The 19,563-nt window shown below is 47.2% G+C and overlaps 1 pseudogene across 1 annotated transcript; it reads right to left on the bottom strand.

The window, feature by feature from the left end:
* On the bottom strand, window positions 1-8,574 carry LOC147353970 (phospholipase A2 inhibitor and Ly6/PLAUR domain-containing protein-like; annotated as a pseudogene). The gene is made up of 6 exons (XR_015144966.1): window positions 8,527-8,574; window positions 3,825-3,928; window positions 2,411-2,527; window positions 951-1,102; window positions 424-567; window positions 1-229 (listed from the first exon to the last, which is right to left on the bottom strand). The product of XR_015144966.1 is annotated as a phospholipase A2 inhibitor and Ly6/PLAUR domain-containing protein-like (transcript).
* Between the last annotated feature and the right edge of the window lie 10,989 nt (window positions 8,575-19,563).

The raw sequence follows: 19,563 nt of genomic DNA, 5'->3' as shown, positions 1-19,563 counted from the left end.
TGTTGATTCGTTTAATTTATAGACACGTGGGAAGCTATAGCTGAGAAGGAATGGAGACCAAACACCATATGGGCCTCAGTTCTTCACTCAGCTTTGCCAGAAGCCTGGGGGCTTGGAAGACAGCTGATCTTCTTGATGGTCAGCAAATGAGAGCCTGAGGGCACCAGGGTCCCAGGCTTGATGTGGCAGGTGTTCTCCATAGCACATCCCTGGGAAGCAAATTTGACACCTGCTGGAGGGGATTTCAGACTAGAATCAGGATCTCCAATGCCTCCCCGCTCCCAATCCAGGGGTCATGCCCCAGCCACCTTCCTCCATTTCTCTGGAGCCACTTTCTCCCTAAGAATCTGGAATAATGAGGCTCCAGTTCTGGGACCCTCTGGGAACCCTGTGCCCTCCTCCTGAAATCCAGGTGCCCCTCACCAGGGTGCATGAGGCCAGTCATGGTGACACAGCGGGTTTCTTCACCCAAACAGAACGTTTCCTCAGTCGGGGTGCATGTTTCCTTGAGGAAGGTGGAGCAGGAAGGACACCGAAGGCCATTCTCTGTCAGATTTCTCCTGAATGCTGGGGAAGAGGGTGGAGGATAAGGTGCACAGGGACATTAAGTCCTTTCCAACTTCACAACCAGCACGGGGACACTAGTCACTAACCGGCACTGCGTTTTTATAAAATAATATTTATTTGACTGGATCTTAGTTGCGCCCTGTGGAATCGAGTTCCCTGACCAGGGATCCAACCCCTGCATAGGAGCATGGAGTCTTAGTCACTGGACCACCTGGGAAGTCCCTGGACACTGCAGTTTACAGGAGAAGAACCCAAGGCTCAGCGCAAGGAAGACGCTTGCCCCGGTGACAGCGCAGGTCAGTGACAGGTGCTCACACCTGGCTCTGGTGGGCGGAGGGGTAGGCAGGGAGGGACTCCAGCCGTGGGGCTCAGCTGGGGCTTACCGGGCAGGGGATTGTGGTTGCAGCCATCGCTCTGGCAGCAGCACGTGTTGGACCCCATGTGTTCTCCGGAGCCACAGTGATGGAGAGGAATCCCGGGTCACACTCGCTGGATTTCAAGCACCCCTTGTAGCTGGTCACGTCCACGGAGCCCTCTGCATCATGAGGGTGGACAGAGGACTCAGGAGCCCTGGTCTGGACCCTGGTCCCGGGGTATTTCCATCACCTTACAGCTTCCCCAGCCCACTGCTGTCTAGAGAGGCCTCTTCCATCTCCATCACCTTACAGCTTCCCCAGCCCACTGCTGTCTAGAGAGGCCTCTTCCATCTCCCCAAAGTCATATACCCTTATCTGTCTGGGGCAAGGCCTGGAGGGTTGAGTATTGAACCCAACCCTTCCTCCCTCCGCCCCCGGCTGTGTTGGTGTCTCCTGAGTAGTCCCTTCTGCTCCACAGCCACCTCACTGCCATTCTCTAAAGGTCACACCTGGAGAGGTCTTTTCTAGGTAGGCCACCTATGACTACCCCCAGACCTGCGTGAAATGGTCTCTTCCAGCCTTCAGCCCTTCCCTACCCCCTGGAATTCCTTCCACCATATCCTAGGATGCAGCCCTCAGCCACCACCCTGTAACACCCATCTCCTTCTTCGTCTAAGATTTCCCAGGGTCACTCCCCAGACTTCCTGCCTATGATCTCTTGCTGCCCTCCTTGGCTACTCTCAGGTCTTGCCTGAAGTGGTCTCTTCCAGTTTCCCTGGCCTTCCCCCTTCCACCAAAGTTGGTCTCCTCCAGCCCTAGGGTTTCTGCTCTGTACCCCAAGAGCTTGGGTGGGTGGATGCTCAGTCCTGTCTGTCTCTTTGAAAACTCATGGACTGAGTCCTTGGATTATCTGTCCTTATCTCTCTCTCTCTCTCTCTCTGTTTCAATACTGGGGCTTCCCAGGTGGTTCGGTGGTAAAAACCCCCACTGCCAATGTAGGAGACACAAAATACTGGTTCAATCCTTGGGTTGGAAAGATCCCCTGGAGGAGGAAATGGCAAGCCACTCCAGTATTCTTGCCTGGAAAATCCCACGGACAGAGGAGCCTGGTGGGCTATACCTGATTACAGAGTCAACCTAATCACATTCTTTGCAACTCACCCGTCTTCTTTACACCCACCCCTACACCTTTTGCATATTAGATTCCCGCCCCCTACCAGGGATTTCACTCTTCCCCTGTGTCCTTTCCTAATCCCTTCTTGCCTAAGAAATTCTCTATATCTGCCCCTCCCCATCATGTCTTTGGAGTCTCATTTTCAGAAATCCTTGGCAACAGAGGTTTCTGTCATCCCCCTGGATTCTCTTTCCTCCTTTCCTCTTTCTCGCCCCTTCTTCACTCAAAGGTTTCTCCCAGAGCATGGTAGTATCTGCTACCCTGAAAGCACCCCCACCTCCCCAGGATCTGACGCTATTCCCTACCCTCTTACTATCGTTAGTCTCAGTCGTGATGACGATGCAGGTGTCCTCGTCCTGGGCGCATGTCTTCGTTTCTCCAATGCATATGGCTCCATCCCTGATACACACCTCACAGCCTAGTGGGTACCCTGAGGTATGGAGAGAGAGGCTCTAGTCCAAGTGGTGTGGTCTCTGGGCCATGACTTCTGAGTCCAGAAGGGGATGGGGTGGGGGGTCTGAAGGAGAGGGAAAGGTGTCTCCCTGGTTATTCACAAGAGGGACATGAGCCGCTGAACAGGGAACTATCTGAAGTTCCATCAGATACGCTATATTGCTGCCAGCAAGGCTGCTTCCAGGGGTGGACAGCAACTCCACTAAGGAGCAAGTTTACCTACTTATGGGGTTGGGGAATTTGGACACTAGAGCCCTCTGAGAAAGCTGAAGGATAGTAAGGAGTCCTGCTGAAGGTTTCCATGCATGTTTTGTTTTTTTTTTAATCCTTTAATTTTCTTTTTTCTATTTTAGGCTATTTTGGGTTGTCCTTGCTTCTTGTGGGTGTTTCTCCAGTTGTAGAGAGTGGGGGCTACTCTCTCATTGCGGTGCTTGGGCTTCTCATTTGTGGTGGCTTCTCCTGTTGCAGAGCACAGGCTCTAGAGCATGGGCTCAGTAGCTGTGGCACGAGGGCTTAGTTTGCCCAAGGCATGTGGAATATTCCTGGACCAGGGATCGAACCCATGTCACCTGCGTTGGCAGGCAGATTCTCAACCACTGGACCACTGAGGAAGTCCTTCATGGACTTCTGTGAACCTCCAGGTCCAGCTGATTCTCAGAAGTGGGACCCTTTTCCTTGTGGGTACATTTAAGTCTGGTAGACAGCATAGTCACTCAGGCAGGGGTACCTGAGGCTGGGATCTGCAACCCAGGTCAAGAAGGAAGATCGAGGACTAGGAGGACAAGGGCCTGGCTCCTTGGTCCTGAGAGAGGAGGCAACTGGGGCCCAGACACAGGGGAACTGGGTCCTGGGGAAAGTGGAGTTGCCTGAATTGCATCTAAGGAAAGAAGACACTGGGGACCTGAATTCCTTAGAGTCCTGGGAGAAAGGAAATCTCTCCCCCTCACCTCACTTTTCTTTTTTCTAATCATACTCTTATCTGAATTCCTAGAATTCAGGTATTTTATTTTGAGACACTGTCGGAGGGGAGGGGAGCAGAGCCCATCCAAACCCTTCCTTTCTCAGAGATTTAAACCCACATGTTTTTGAACTCTTCCTCCCTTGGGGACCCAGGCTTTCTCTCTTTTCCATGCCTTTTTCATGAATCTGCCTTTTCCATGAATCTGAATTCCCAGGACACCTCCTCTTTCCCCCTCACCCTCAAGGACCTGGCTAAATGCTCTCCCATAGTCTTCATTTCAGGATTCCAGGAGTCCAGACCCCTAGTCACTTACCCAGACCCAGGAGGGTGCAGAGCAGCATGGGGGCTAGCAGGAAAGTCTCAGGTTTTGTGTAAGGCTTCATGATGGTTGGTTGAGTGAAGATGCAGTCCCAGGTCCTGAGCTCATCTTATAAGAAGGTGAGAAGGGGCGGGTCTGGATCTACCTTGCTCCTTGGCTAAGAAAGATGATGTAAGATCTGAGGGTAGGTCTCTGTAGCTCTGAGTGGGGGAGGTGGAACAAGAATCCAAAAGGAACATGGGCATCTTGTGCTCAGCCCCCTTCTCCATGGGGACCCCAGGAGTCTGGGCTTCCAACCCTCTCTCCATCTGGTCTCACCCCCTTCATCCCCCTGTGCCCCTCCTTTTTTTCCTTACCTGAAGCCCAAGATCAAAATCAGGTCATTTTGTTTCCTGCAGGATATAACAGTGCTAGGACTCAGATTCCCTCTCCCTTGTCTCTCTTCCCAAGGAGGTGCCCAGTGTGATTGAGGCCCTACTGGGGAGCGCCCAGCAAGTCCAGGCTTGTTCTGCCGCGGCATGCTTGGCTCAATACCCCCTTTTCTGTGTTTGGTCTGTCTGCAGCTCCAACCCCACCCCAAGATGCATTTCTGGGTCTCTCAGAGACTGAACAGAGGGGTGCTTGTCCTTGGGCCAGGATGGGCACGGTACCAGATGCCCAGAAACCGCATTGGAAAGCTGAGGCACGGTTGGAAGCACTCAAGGTTGGGTGTGTGTCTGGTTTGGAAACATACTTTGTGTTTTATTGAGATCCTTTACCTCAGGCACATGATCTTGAGATCAGAGATTTTGTGTCGGTGTGTGTATTTTTTCACGTGTGTATGTATATTTTTTCGTGTGTGTGTGTGTATTTTTGGGGGTGTAATTTTATGTGTGTGGGGGGGGATGGGGGTGGCTGTGGGGAGGGTAGCCAGCCATAGGTAGAGGGGATCCTGTTGCGGTAGGCTCCTCAGTTCAGTTCAGTCACTCAGTCATGTCCCACTCTCTGTGACCCCATGGATTGGGGCCCACCAGGCTCCTCTGTTCATGGGATTTTCCAGGCAAGAATACTGGAATGGGTTGCCATTTCCTTCTCCAATTATTATTTTAACACTAAAAACATTTTGTGTTTGGGTACAGTCAATTAACAATGCTGTGGTAATTTCTGATGAATAGCGAAGGAACGTAGCTATTGTATACATATATACAAGTATCCATTCTTCCTCAAACCCCAGAGTGTGTGGGGATTAATAGGGAAACTTAAACCTGGGGAATATCAGAGGGTTTGAGAGCACACTCAGATTAATCTGAGAGCTGGGGACCTAGCTCTCATCTCTGAACCCTAACATTCCCTTTCCCACTCTTTTTCCCAGACTTCTGTGTAGAAAACCTGAAGGCAGACACTTACTGTAAATGGCGGGCAGCCAGGGCGGGCGAGAAGACCGTCTCTATGGTGCTCCAGGTGATTCTGCGCACCGCCCCCCAATCTTTTTTTTTTGGCCTCCCTGCTATGTGGCATGCAGGGTGTTAGTTCTCCGACCAGGTAGGCACCCGTACCCCAAGCAGTGGAAGCTCCGAGTCTTAATCACTGGACCTGCCCAGAGCAGTCTCCCTGCCCCCATTCCTTAATAGAAGTCTGAAAGTCCAGGGTCCAGACTCTGCTCTGGAGTTAACTGGACGTGAACTGAGGCAGTTTTCCCTTTCGGCCTCAGCATACTCAGTGAGCAGTGTGGTCCCTATACCCTTCAGTTCACTTCAGTTCAGTCGCTCAGTCGTGTCCGACTCTTTGCGACCCCATGAATCGCAGCACACCAGGCCTCCCTGTCCATCGCCAACTCCCGGAGTTTACCCAGACTCACGTCCATCGAGTCAGTGATGCCATCCAGCCATCTCATCCTCTGTCGTCCCCTTCTCCTCCTGCCCCCAATCCCTCCCAGCATCAGAGTCTTTTCCAATGAGTCAACTCTTTGCATGAGGTGGCCAAAGTACTGGAGTTTCAGCTTTAGCATCATTCCTTCCAAAGAAATCCCAGAGCTCATCTCCTTCAGAATGGACGGGTTGGATCTCCTTGCAGTCCAAGGGACTCTCAAGAGTCTTCTCCAACACCACAGTTCAAAAGCATCAATTCTTCAGCACTCAGCCTTTTTCTGTACCCTTAGCAGAGGAGAAAGGTGATGCAAGGCTAGGCCAGGGATGAATCGGTGTGTGGCCTGTGTAGGTTGCTGCTCCTTTCAGGGCCTTAGTATCCTCAGTTGGAACAGAGTAAATCATTGGCACGCATCCTGCTTTCTGAAGTCCCTGGGCTTAGTACTGGAAGGTCCTTATCATCTAAGCCAATCAAGCTCATTTTAAAGATGGGGAAACTGAGGCCTGGGAAGGGCCAAAGTGAAGTGGCCAGTCTTAGTGACCATTGTGGAATGCAGAGTGCTTTGGTACGAGCTTGGTGAAGTTGGAGGGAGCAAAGGGAAAAGGGGAGCTTGACCCAGGATGGTGACAAACTTCCCAACAGGCTCTTCCCATCAGGCATAAGGAACTGGTGGGAGAAGCGAGCTAGCGTGTTCCCAGGGGCTGCCTGGGTGTCACCCTGCATGATCTGACTCTCCAGGGAGTCAGGCGGTGGTAGAGCTGTTATCACCCCTCATACATGGCGGTGCTGAGAGCTGAACCCAGTGTGGGTGCTCTAGCCACCTTTTTCTTGCTTCATTGTGTTCCTATGTTGACTTTCTTTCCTTTTTATATTTATTTATATTTGGCTGTGTTGAATCTTAAATTGTGGCAGGTGGGACCTGGTTCTCCAGCCAGGGATTGGATCCCGGGGCCCCTTTCATTGGGAGCATGGAGTCTTAACCACTGGACCACCTGGGAAGTCTCTGTCTAAAAAAAAAAAGTTATTTACAATTTTTTTGTCATACCACATGACGTGTTGGGACCTTCATTCCTTGTCCGGGAAGTGGTCCTGGGCCCCTCTTCCCTCCTGCACCCACTGCCCCCCACCGTCCAGCCCCTTAATTGGCAACATGGATTCTGAACCACTGGACTACCAAACAAGGCCTGTCTTTCTCAATTTTGGTCACATTCCTCCCTTCTGAACGTTTGGGTGTTTGGGGAGGGATGCTGGATGCAAGGCTTACGGAATTGGGCTAAGTATATCATTGTCTGTCTTACCCGGTGGTTCTGAAAACGTTTTGGTTCATAGACCATTTTGAGAATTAGGAAGAAGCTGAGAATTCTCCTACCAGGAATAATACACAAGCCCACAAGATTTACTGAATGACCTTAGGTGTTTAAATATCTATAGTTCCCTAACATGGTCCAGTAAGAATAATGAGAGATAATTTATTCAGCATTACAACTGTCTGGGAATACCCTAGTTGTCCAGTGGTTAGGACTCTATTCTCCAAGGGCCCAGGTTCAATGCCCAGGTGGGAAACTGCAACTAACAAAAAAACCTGCCAGTCACCATTCTAAGCACCTCCTATGGGTTAATTCATTGAATTCTCATAAAAATCCCATAGCCTCAATTCTATTCATTATCCCCTTACATGATGAAGAAACTAGACCCAGAGAGGCTATACAATTTGCCTAGAGCCAGTATTTTAAACCAAGAGAGATCCAGGTGGCTGACAAGTTAATCTCTCATACCTGGATTCAAGTCCGCATCTCTCCCTCTTACTCACTCTGTGACCTCAGGCAAATGGATTTGTCTTGCAGAACCTGTCTTCTCATCTGTCCATTGGGAATAATGTGATCTGAGCCCAGGGTTATCGTGAAAATCCGGTGACATAATGTTTGCAATAGTGCGCTGTCACCACGCAAGTGTTTGTGTAAAGAGGGGGATTCACATGTGTATTGCTGGATGATCCTGCTGGGCTCTTTTATGACCAGGAACTTCCCATTTAATTGTGCACTGTAGAGGCAGTGGGAGCAAGAAGAGACAAAATGTGGGGAGTGAGGGAGCCAGAGGACTGAAGCGACTTAGCAGCAGCAGCATACAGGGTGACTCCACACTCACTGAATCTAGTCTTGGTTCTTTTCAAGTAAGTGATAAGCGGTAAATTCAGGACACATAGACTGATCTGTAGGTTTCCTTCTACTCTGTATTTTTTGCCTCAAATAATATCTTGCAGCATCTATGTATTACTATTTGGGTTTCAGCTCGTGAAAGCCCCACACAGGTTTTTGGTTTGCGGTGACCAAAAGAGTCTCTATCGCCAACCCGTCACCTTCTCCCTGGCTGGCAGTTCCAGCCTGTTGGCTAACTGCTCCTGGGCCAGAGGGGTGGCTCTAGTCTCCTGCTGGAGGTACATTCTTAGAGGAATTGTTCAGTAGCAAGTGAACATGTTCCATTTCTGTATTTCAGTGTTTTCTCATCACCCTTTTTCCCATCGTGGTGTTTGAAATTTCTTGCCTGCTTCTGACATGACACGTGTGTACAGCAGGCACAGTCCAGTGAATCAACACACGCGCAGCCCACGTCCTCTGCACCAGATCAAGGAACGGAACACACCTCCCCCACCCACGTCTCCTTGGGCTCCTTCCTGTCACTGCCCCCCACAAGGGGAACCACAACCCCGATTTCTAACAGCTCCGATTACCTTTGCCTGTAGGTAAATAGAGTCACACAGTTTCTAGTGGGCATCTAGTACTTTCGCCCCCGGCTGGTCTGCTCTTTGCCAGCATTGTGCATTAGGTTCATTCTGTTCGTTCTTCTTCCTTACTGGGTGTGGCTCCAGAGGGTTCATTCTCATTTCTGCATAGGAGTCCATTGTCGGAGATAAGTACTGTGGTTTTATTAGATTTACTTTTCAAATGGGTGCTATGCGAATATAGTGCTTAACTCAGAAAGGCACAAAAGGGAGGGCGTACACTGAACAGGAAGTCCTCTTCACAGGCCATCTGCTTCAGTCCCCTCCTGCCCTTCCCCTCCCTTCCCCGCGACCCAGGTCTTCACAGTGGCGATCACCGTAAGCAGCTTCTCAGCTGGTTCCTCAAGTCACTCTGTCCACAGGGAAACATATATATTCACCCCTACCCCACTTTGGAAAGTACGTTGTACATACATGGTCCTCTCCCTTGCTTTTTCCCAAGTAACCTTATCTTAGAGGTCTATTGTTATGGCATCAGGGTCTACCTTATTCTTTCAAATGATTCATATCATTGCCTTTCATGGATGTGGAACCTTTTTATATTGTTTTAATTTTTTGGCTGCGCTGCAAGACATGTAGGATCTTAGTTTCCCGATCAGGGATCGAACCTGTGCCCACCCCAGTGGAAGCTCAGAGTTTTAACTGCTGGACCGCCAGGGAGATCCCTTTAATTTTTATTTTATGTTGGAGTAGAGTTGATTCAACAGTGTTGTGTTCATTTCAAGTGTACAGCAGTGATTCGTTTATGTATACCTTATATGTGTTTATATTTATTCTTTTTCAGATTCTCTTCCCAAACAGGTAAGTACAAAATATTGAGTATACTTTGTAAGGTGAGCACAGAGAAAAAGAGAGTGAGCTGGGCATTCAGGAAGAGAAAGATTTATTATAGGAAGAGAGAAAATGACTGGCTTTAGAGAGAAACCAGTGCTCTCCCTTTACAGCCAACACTTCTTACATCCTATTGTTGGGAAATTGTGCCCTGAAGTGGGGGGGTGTCTTAGTTTATCTTTACCTGCAACTGGAGTCTTGTGATCCTGTAGTCGGAGGGGTCTCATGGTCAGGTAGTCAGGTGGTCTTGAGAAACTGGCACCAGCAGGGAAAAACAGGATATCGCCTTAAGGAAAAAACAGGATGCTACCTGGGCAATGTGGCCACTGTGACTTCATCCCTTGTTTGTCAGGTCACCAGGATGGGACATTTGTAAGTAAGACGCTCTGAGCCCTTGTGGACCCTAACAAGTTCCCTGTGCTGTACAGCAGTTCCTTTTGATTGTCTACTTTGTATACTAGTGTGTGTATGGACCACTGATGTACCTTTTTGTCTTCTCTATGAATTTGTCTGTCCTGGACATTTCATATAATAAGATCATACAGGAGCTTCCCTGGTGGTTCAGAGGGTAAAGCGTCTGCCTGCAATGCAGGAGACCCGGGTTCGATTCCTGGGTCAGGAAGATCCCCTGGAGAAGGAAATAGCAACCCACTCCAGTACCCTTGCCTGGAAAATCCCACGGATGGAGAAGCCTGGTAGGCTACAGTCCATGGGGTCACAAAGAGTCGGACACGACTGAGCGACTTCACTCAAGATCATGCAATATGCCGCCTTTTGTGTCTGGCTCCTTTCACTTAGCATCGGGTTTTCAGGGTTCCTCCACATTGAAACTTGAATCAGTCTTTCATTGCTTTTTACAGCTGACTACTGTTCCATTGTCTCAGATGGGAAAGGATGTGCCTGCAGTGGGGGAGACCTGGGTTCTGTCCCTAGGTCTGGAAGATCCCCTGGAGAATGGAATGGCAACCCATTCTAGCATGGTTGGGAGAATTCCATGGACAGAGGAACCTGGTTGGCTACAGTCCATGGGGTCACAAAGAGTTGGACAGGCCTGAGCAACTAACACTTTCACCGTTCCATTGTAATATAAATATCATACAATATGTATCCATTCATATGGACATTTGGGTTGTTTCCATGTTTTTAATCAGAAATTTTCTATTTATCAAAAAGGAAGACAAGGGAGCCCATATGTGAAATAAGAAACAGTCATTAAAATATAAATGTATACATCCTACTGGATGAAGGGCCCCATGCTTTATAATGTGGGAGAGGCAGAGGTGTTGAGTCTTGTTTTTTTTTTTAGGCCATGCCACGTAGCAGTGGGATCTTAGTACCCTATCCAGGGATTCAACCTGGGCCCCCGCAGTAGAAGCTCGGAGTCCTAAGCGCTGTACCACTGGGAAAGTTCTAAGATGTTGAGATTTTATCAAAGGATTGAAATTGTGGAGTTAGAAAGCAGTGTTGGCTTGTACTCAGGCAGTTGGGTCTGAACTTCTCTGCCAGTCATTAGCTGTGTGTGATGTGCAAGCCATTGATTTTCCTGTCTTGGCCTTAGTTTCCCCATATGTAAAACCGGAGGGTAACTGAGCCTTCCTCCCAATGTGGTCGTGAGGATTGAGTGATGCCTGTCTGAGGAAGAACTTGCAAAGCATGGTAGACAGAATAATGGGCCCCTAAAGGTGTCACAGGCTTCCCTGGTGGCTCAGCAGTAAGGAATCCACTTATCAGTGCAGGAGACATTGGATTTGATCTCTGGGTTGGGAAGATCCCCTGGAGGAGGAAATGGCAACCCATCCATAGTCTTGCCTCAGAAATCCCACGGACAGAGGGGGCTGGTGGACTATAGTCCGAGGGGTCGCAAACAGCTGGACACAACTGAGCCACCACAACATACACACACACACAAAAGTTGTCCGCATCCCCAGAACCTGTACATGTGTCCTTTACATGCAGAAAAGGACTTTTGAGGATTTTTTAAAAATACTTATTTATTTTTATTTATTTATTTTGCCACACTGAGTCTTAGTTGTGGCACGCGGGATCTTTTGTTGTTGCGTGCAGACACTTAGCTGCAGATTGTGGGATCTAGTTCCCCGACCAGGGATCGAATTCAGACTGCTTCCATTGGGATGGCGGAGTCTTAGCCACTGCACCACCAGGGAAGTCCCTGTAAGGATCTCGAGGACAGGAGATAGGCCTGGATGATTTGGGGGGAAGCAGTGTCATCACAAAGGTCCTTTTCAGGGAAGGAGGGCGACTGGAGAACCAGTCAGAGGAGCTGTGGGGATGGAAGCAGAGGCTGGAGCGATGCCACTGCTGGCTCTGGAGCTGGAGGAAGGGGCCACTGCCAAGGAGGGCAGGGGGCTCTAGGAGCTGGAGACAAGATGAGGGAACGATTCTCCTCCAGAACGTCTAGAAGGAACGCAGCCCAGCTGACGCTCACTTTAGCCCAAACTCGTGACCTCTGGGAAGTTACATAGCTGCTTCCTGTCTCAATGGCTCACCTGTGAAATGGAGATAAAGATAGATCCTGGCTCCCAGAGGTGTCGCGGTCTTACAGGTATTACAAGGCTGCCACACTGTTTACACTTAGGTGCCGCCACAGTGGCTGTGCGTTGCGATGGTTAGCATTCTGTGTCCCTTCAACTCCTTTCAGAAGTGGGGAGCCCTCCTTCACTCATGAGGAAACCGTGGCTCAGAGAGATTTTATGTCACCCAGGGCTGCACAGCTTGGCAGTGGCAGGGCTGGATTTGAACTCAGGCTGGCCTCCTCACAAGCCCAGGCTCCTTGCTCCACTGTGGGGACCTTCTTGTCTGTAGCGGGGTGCCAGCAGAGTCTCCAGGCCACCTCCCGGCTGGGAGGTGACATTGCAGATCGGGTCATCGGATGTTCCTGGCTGTGTGGGCTGGCAGACTAGGAACCTTTGGGGGTCATAGTCACTTGTCATTCTGTGAGCCAGATAAAAGAGTCCTAGGGAATTTTCCAGGTGGTCCAGTGGTTAAGAATCCTTCTTGCAATGCAGGGGGCATGGATTTGACCCCTGGTCAGGGAAATAAGATCCCACATGCCTGGGATCAACTAAGCCCAGTCACCCAAATGAAAGATCCTGCAACAAAGATCCCAAGTATTGCAACTGAGATCCAAGGCAGCCAAATAAATAAATTTAGAAAAAGAGCCCCAGAGTGCTTCGGGCCCTGTAACTGCCTTCCGCCCTCATGTGGTCTTCTGTGCCTTTATTCAGGCAGAATGCGGAAGCTTTGGCAGAAGCCTTCCTACAGTCATCTGTTTACTTACTTTTGTCTGTGCTGGGTCTTCATTGCTTTTACATCGGCTTTCTCTGGTTGCCGGGAGTGGGGGCTACACTCCAGTTACAGTGCGTGGGCTTCTCTCGTTGCAGAGCACGGGACACGGGCTTCAGTAGCTATGGCATGTGCACTAAGTCGTTGCAGCTCCAGGGCTCTGGAGAACAAGCGCAGTACTTTTGGCTCATGGGCTGAGTTGCTCTGTAGCATGGGGAATCTTCCCAGACCAGGGATCAAACCCCTGTCCCCTGCACTGGCAGGTAGATTCTAATCCACCTTGTGATAAGGAAAGTCCAGCTCTTTTCTTCTTTCAACACAGTAATTGAGCAGCGACCTCCTGACTGGCAGTGACAGGGTGCCCTTCATGAGCTGTGCCCTGTGGCCGTGGTATTTACGTGCATAAATCCTACATAGGGTGATCATCCCCAATTACAGATGAGGAAACTGAGGCTCCAAAAGCTGAGCTGACGAGGTGCTAATGCCAGTGTGGAACAGAGCTGGGCTTAAGCTCAGGAACCAGTAGTGAACAAAACCAAACCAAGCCCCGACCCTCAGGGAGCATCCACAGAGTCCTGTGTGATTGCAGGCAGGGGTGACAGATAGGCAGTTTGTCATAGCGCCATCAAGGAGAGCTTGTGGGGCCAGGTTAGAAGTCCGTCCAGCAGAGTCTGGTGGAGCCAGGAACACGGGGTCTAACATATTGTGTGTAGGTTAGCGGCCTGTTCCACCTTATTGCTGAGAAGTTTCACTGGAAGCGGAGATCTCAACGTGTTCCTGCATTCTCTTGTTGACGGGCCTCTGGACTGTGGCCACTTTTTGGTGGCTATTTTTGTCCGCACCTCGCGGCTTTCAGGATCTTAGTTCTCCAGGCAGGGATTGTACCCAGATCCCAGCAGTCAAAAGGTGAAAAGGCCTCACCATTAGACCGCCAGGGAACTCCCCACCACTTTTTGACTATTATGAACATAGCTGCTATGAACCTTCTTGTACAATCCTCTGTATAGAGCTCTCTTTGGGGTAACTATCTAAAAGAGTCAAATTGTAGGGTCTTCAGTTGGATCTAGGACTTGCCTGTTGGCTCAGTGGTAAAGAATCTGCCTGCAGTGCAGGAGACACAGGATAGGCAGGTTCAATCCCTGGGTTGGGAAGATGCAGATGCCCTGGAGGAGGGCATGGCAACCTACTCCAGTATTATTGCCTTGAGAGCCCCATGGACAGAGGAGCCTGGCAGGCTACAGTCCATAGGGTCACAAAGAGTCGGACACCACTGAAGTGATTAGGCATGCAGGCAGATTTGTTTTACCTATTACAAATGGACTGGTTTCCAAAGGGCTTGTTCCACTTTACGTTTCCTTCAGCAGCATGTGCGCTTCACACCTTTACTGATGCTTGACATCGCCAGTCTTCATTTATTCATTTTGCGGGGCCAGGTCTTAGTTGCAGCTGCACATGGCAGCAGGGTCTAGTTCAGTGTCCAGGGATCGGACCCGGGCCCCCTACACTGGAAGTGCGGAGTCCTAGCCACTGGACAGCCAGGGAAGTCCCACTAGTCTTTGAACTGACGTGCACTGAATTTTAAATGGTGCTTTTTCCACCTTACAAAGGACATTCTAACCAATGAGGTTTTCCGTGAACACACATTCTTATTCTAAAGGTCCTAGGGAATTCCCTGGCGGTGCAGTGGTTAGGACGCCACTCTCTCATTGCCAGGAGCCCAGATTCAATCAGTCCCTGGTTGGGGAACTAAAATCCCACAAGCTGTGCAGTGTGACCAAAAAGATTGATAATAATCATAAAATAAAGGTCCTATCAGTTGTAAAATGTAAACTGCGGCACGTTATAGTTTGAAAAGTTCATGTAAGCAGACAATTCAAATCAGACAGCCAAAACTGAAAAATGATTAGAGGTGCTTTGTGGGTAGGCTAGGACAGAGGATTTTAGGAGAAAACACGGAAGCAGAGCAATTATCTAATTGGCTTGAGCGTGAACAAATTCTTCTTTTATAGGGGCCACACTTCTCCGAGGTGAAACTACCCAACATGTTATAACCCACCTATTAGCTTACTTTACAATACTGAGAACACTTAATTCCATAAAAACAGACAATGGCCCTGCCTATATTTCTAAACAATTCAAACAATTTTTACATTCATTCTCTATTAAACAGATTACAAATGTTCCTTATAATCCATAAACACAAGACATAATTAAACAAACACATTGCACACTGTAACTACAAATGGAAAATTAAATAAAGAAAAATACACAGGAACACTTTTGTTTTCTTACCAGAGCAGACATTACTAGATTCTAATGCAATATATTTTTTAAGCCTATAACTACTGTTGCTGCTGCTGCTGCTGCGGCTAAGTCGCTTCAGTGGTGTCGGACTCTGTGCCACCCCATAGATGGCAGCCCACCAGGCTCCCCCGTCCCTGGGATTCTCCAGGCAAGAACACTGGAGTAGGTTGCCATTTCCTTCTCCAATGCATGAAAGTGAAAAGTGAAAGTGAAGTCGCTCAGTCATGTCCGACTCTTAGTGACCCCATGGACTGCCGCCTACCAGGCTCCTCCGTCCATGGGATTTTCCAGGCAAGAGTACTGGAGTGGGGTGCCATTGCCTTCTCCGATATTACGGTTAATATAGCTTTATTTCTATTTCCAGTCTGTAAGATTCTTAAAATAACATCAACTTCAATGCCTGTTTCACAACACAAAACAAAAACAATGTAAAAATGACACCATTTGCCAAATAAGTTATTTGTTCCTAAGAATATCAAAAGTGCAAAATATTCACCTGCTTTTCAGGTCTGTCTTGAAAATATAATCATCTTCCTTGACACACTGAACAGAGAGATTCAACAGCTGCCAGGCTGCATTTCTTTTCCAAGGACAAGGTCAAATATATTTGGATATGAGCAACATTTCATTTATCAAGTTGTTCTGCATCAACTTTCAATAATTTCACTTAGGAAAAAATATTTGAATGTTTGCTCCTAATCCTTTGCCCCAAATAACACAAACCACTTAAAACACAGTCAGATCCCATTTCTTTTTATATCAGGAAAAATGTATATATTGAATGAAGAGAAAATCAACCCATTTATTCAAAACCACAGCCAAATACCAGTCCCAAACAGATTTCTAGATGATTTTTTTTTCTTTTGGACTGAAATATTTCCTAAGAATGTTTTCATCATTATTGCTTTCCTTTCTTTCTATAACTATTATTAATATAGCTTTATTTATTTTAAATTTTTTAAACTTACTGCAAGGAGATATTTTGACAAAAGCAGAAAAACATTTTGAAACATTAAAGGACACCTCCCTTCCTTTGCCCATTTGATATCAAGATGGACTAACTAATCTATGGAAATCTAAGAAACTAATCTTGCAGGGAAAGGGATATGCTTCTATTTCTCCAGATGGATCCAACGAACTCACATGGCTTCCTCTTCAGAAGATTCAACCTAAGGGGGCCCCCCAGCATTCAGACTAGAAGCGAAACAACAAAAACCTCAGGAGGAAGGAATTCTAATACAAGCCATGGCGATTTTAAAAATTTCCAAAAAACACTGCACTCAACGTCATCAACCTTATGATCTCCCTACTTGGGGACAGATAAAAACCCTTACTAATCAAACTGAAAATCTGATTTCTCAGCAGGGAATGCCTCGGAATCCTGAAAATATTTTTCTTCGCTATGCTTGCTTTGCTTGCTTTTGCTTCCCCCGCTCAGGCTGACTTGATTGATCACACTTATTGGGCTTATATACCTAACCCCTCTTTTCTATTGTAGGTTATAGAATGGACAGATATAGGACCAATCGTATCTACTAATAACACATATGCCCCCTTCTTGGAACTTGGAGGGGCCCTCTCATCCTGAAAAAACTAATTAATATCTCTCTAGGTTATGAAGTCCTTCCTTTGTATATGGGCCCAATAAAATTATGCATAAATGTTAGCCGACAAACTTGGGCTCTCGCCCTGCCTCTAAAAGAGGACTTTCGGACACTGCTTGGATTATTTACTGCCCTTTCTTTGTCTGTGAACCATGTTTATACTACTGAAACTTTAGGGAAAGAGTTAAGGAAAGAACAAAGAACACTATGCAAAGGGTTTACTAATAAGAACTTTAAATATATTCCTGTTCATTGGGACAAATGTCAGGCCACTCAGGAAAATTAATGTTTATGGCTAATCATACAATTGTCGATTGGAGACCCCATGGTATGTGGTTATCTAACTGCTCAGATGATAGTAATAGAACTGTGTATGATTATGTTACTCAAACGGCATGGAAAGTTACTAATACTACAATGGAGCATTACCATGACAGAGGACTTCTTGGATGGTTTGATAGTGGAAAGGTCCCCCCTCATCCTCAAATCGTTCTTGATAAACAGATTGGGCCTAAGCAGTGGGACATCTGGAAACTTGCTGCAAACACCGAGGAACTTGGGACTTGGACTGGACATTTCACAGGGACTAGTCATAGCTGTAGCCATTGTTTCTTTCAGTATAATCAATCATATTTTATACAAGCCTATGTTCCACTTCCTTTTGTTGTAGCTATAGGAAATTTACAATTCAATAAGACTTTATGTTCTGTAACTTGCATAAATTGTAAATTATATACTTGTCTTAACTTCTCTATTTCCTTGAGAAATGGCTCCCTTTTGATTCTTCAATCTCGACATAATCTGTGGTTACCAATAGATTTATTGGTATTCCAGTGGCCCTGAGAAGAGGGTCCCATGGCTGGACTTGCTTCCTGGTTACTTAATAAATTGCTCCGATGATCTAAACGATTCATTGGATGGCTGATTTTTGGCATTTTGGGATTAATAGCTATTTGTACCACTGCTGCTGTCACTGGTGTTGTTTTACAAACCTCAATTCAAACACATAATTTTATTCAAAATTGGACAAGAGATGCTCATACTATGCAGGCCACTCAGGCTCAGATAGATGAGGATATTCAAGATGAAATACAGGAACTAAAAACAGCCATCAGATGGGTTGGAGATCAATTAATAGATGTACAAAAACAGGTGATGTTAAAATGTGATTGGAATTCTACTCAATTTTGTGTTACTCCTGTTCATTTCAATAATAATGCCTACAACTAGGAACAAATCAAATTTCACTTACAAAACATACATGATAATGTCTCTCTGCAAGTACAATAATTACAAAAAATATATTTGAAACCTTTTGTAATAATCTGCCCTCTTCCACCAATTTGGAAACTTTAGCTGAACAACTGGCTGATCAATTATCTGGGCTAGACCCATGCAGATGGCTTCAAAGCATTACTCACAGCATTGGGTCTAAAACTGTAATTTTGGTGATTCTCATAACAATTACATTTGTCATCTACCGCTGCCAAGATTCATGCCAAGATTGTTAAAACTAAACAAACTCTAATGGTCAGAACTCTTTTTACAAATATTATAAATAAATAAGGGGGAAATGTCAGGGAATGTTTAACAGGTGGATTCCTACCTGCTGTTTCTCCAAGTCGTTTGTTCCTTTTTAAGCGGAACAGCTGCTCCCAGGAACTGAGGTCATCATGTGAGACAGGCTTGAATCTCCTTTAGTAAACATTCTCTTTACAACAAAACCGCTTAGTCTCCATCTCCTTTCTTGAGATATGGATTGTCTCCTGACCTTGTGACCATTATTAATCCCTTGTTCCCTTGGTGACAGTTGCTGTACATTTGGTTTTCTGATCTTTATCATTGTCGAAAGAAACTTCCTGTACCACAGCCTTTATATACTCACAGAGAAATGATTAAATCGCCTTTGCTCCATCAGAACTTGGGTCCCCATGTCTTTCTTTCTTTCTCTCTCTCTCTCTCACACTCTCCTCGGCTGATCCCTTGGAGCGCAGAGACCTTAAGGCTCACTCTCCTGCCAGGGCTTCTAAGACTCTCTCCACTCTTCCTTCATCCCCTCTCCAGAGGGCGCCCGGTGCCTTCGTGAGAGACGCAAGTCCTGTGTCAAGGATTTTATTGGTTTTCTTTGTAAACCAGGGAGTATCAGCCTCCTTCTCTATTTAACTTTTTTATCATTGTCTCCGGACTGCCAGGTCCCAGTCCATTAAAGGCCCCGACACTAATACAACTTTGTTGTTTTAAACCACTGAGTTTAGGGATTTGTTTGTTACTGTAGCATAATCCAGACTATCCTGATAGATGCCAAAGTCTAGCATCTGCCAAACATGGAAACTGAGTAAGTAGTAGCTACTAGGATGGTAAGTATTGGCCAGACACATTGTGCGCAGAACCCACAGTGTCTTAAAGGTGCTAGTGCAGTGTGCTCAGCCACTCAGTGGGGTCTGACTCTTTCTGACTCCATAGACTGTAGGCTGTCAGACTACTCTGTCCGTGGGACTCTCCAGGCAAAAATAATGGAGTGGGTTGCCAGGCCCTTCTCCAGAGGACTTACAGAACCAGGCATTGAACCCACGTCTCCCACATTCGCAGGCAGATTCTTTCCCATCTGAGCCACCAGGGAAGCCCCTGAAAGGAGCTAGGCACTGAAATAAGTCCTTTCTGCGTTTTCTTTCATTTGACTCTTAAGACAGCCCTTTGAAGTTATAGCTATTAAATCCACATTTTACGAACATGAACTCGGGGGCAAAAACAGGTTAACTAGGAGAGGTGATCATGGACTCTGGAGTCTGACCCTCCCAGCTCTTTGACCGAAGGCAAGTGACACCACAATCCGTGCCTCAGTGTGTTCCTCTGTGAAATGGGGGCAATATTTTCAGCGTCACTGAGCTGTGATTATGAAATGAGGTACCGCATGGAAAACACTTAGCATAGGGACCAGGCAGAAAGTAATCCTTTAAAAAAGCTAGCATCTTCCCTTTCTTTCTTCCAAAGAGAGGGTTCCCAAGGGTTCAGACCCCTGCTTTTTGCATCTCATCTCCCCAAAACATAGCACATCACAGACTCAGGA

Source organism: Bos grunniens, chromosome 18 (assembly GCF_055505025.1).
Source record: "Bos grunniens cultivar Pamir isolate PY7600 chromosome 18, Bosgru_T2T1.0, whole genome shotgun sequence".
NCBI classification, from domain to species: Eukaryota; Metazoa; Chordata; class Mammalia; order Artiodactyla; family Bovidae; genus Bos; species Bos grunniens.
Note: the sequence above shows the minus strand (reverse complement) of the source record. Positions and strands in the feature narration are given on the sequence as shown.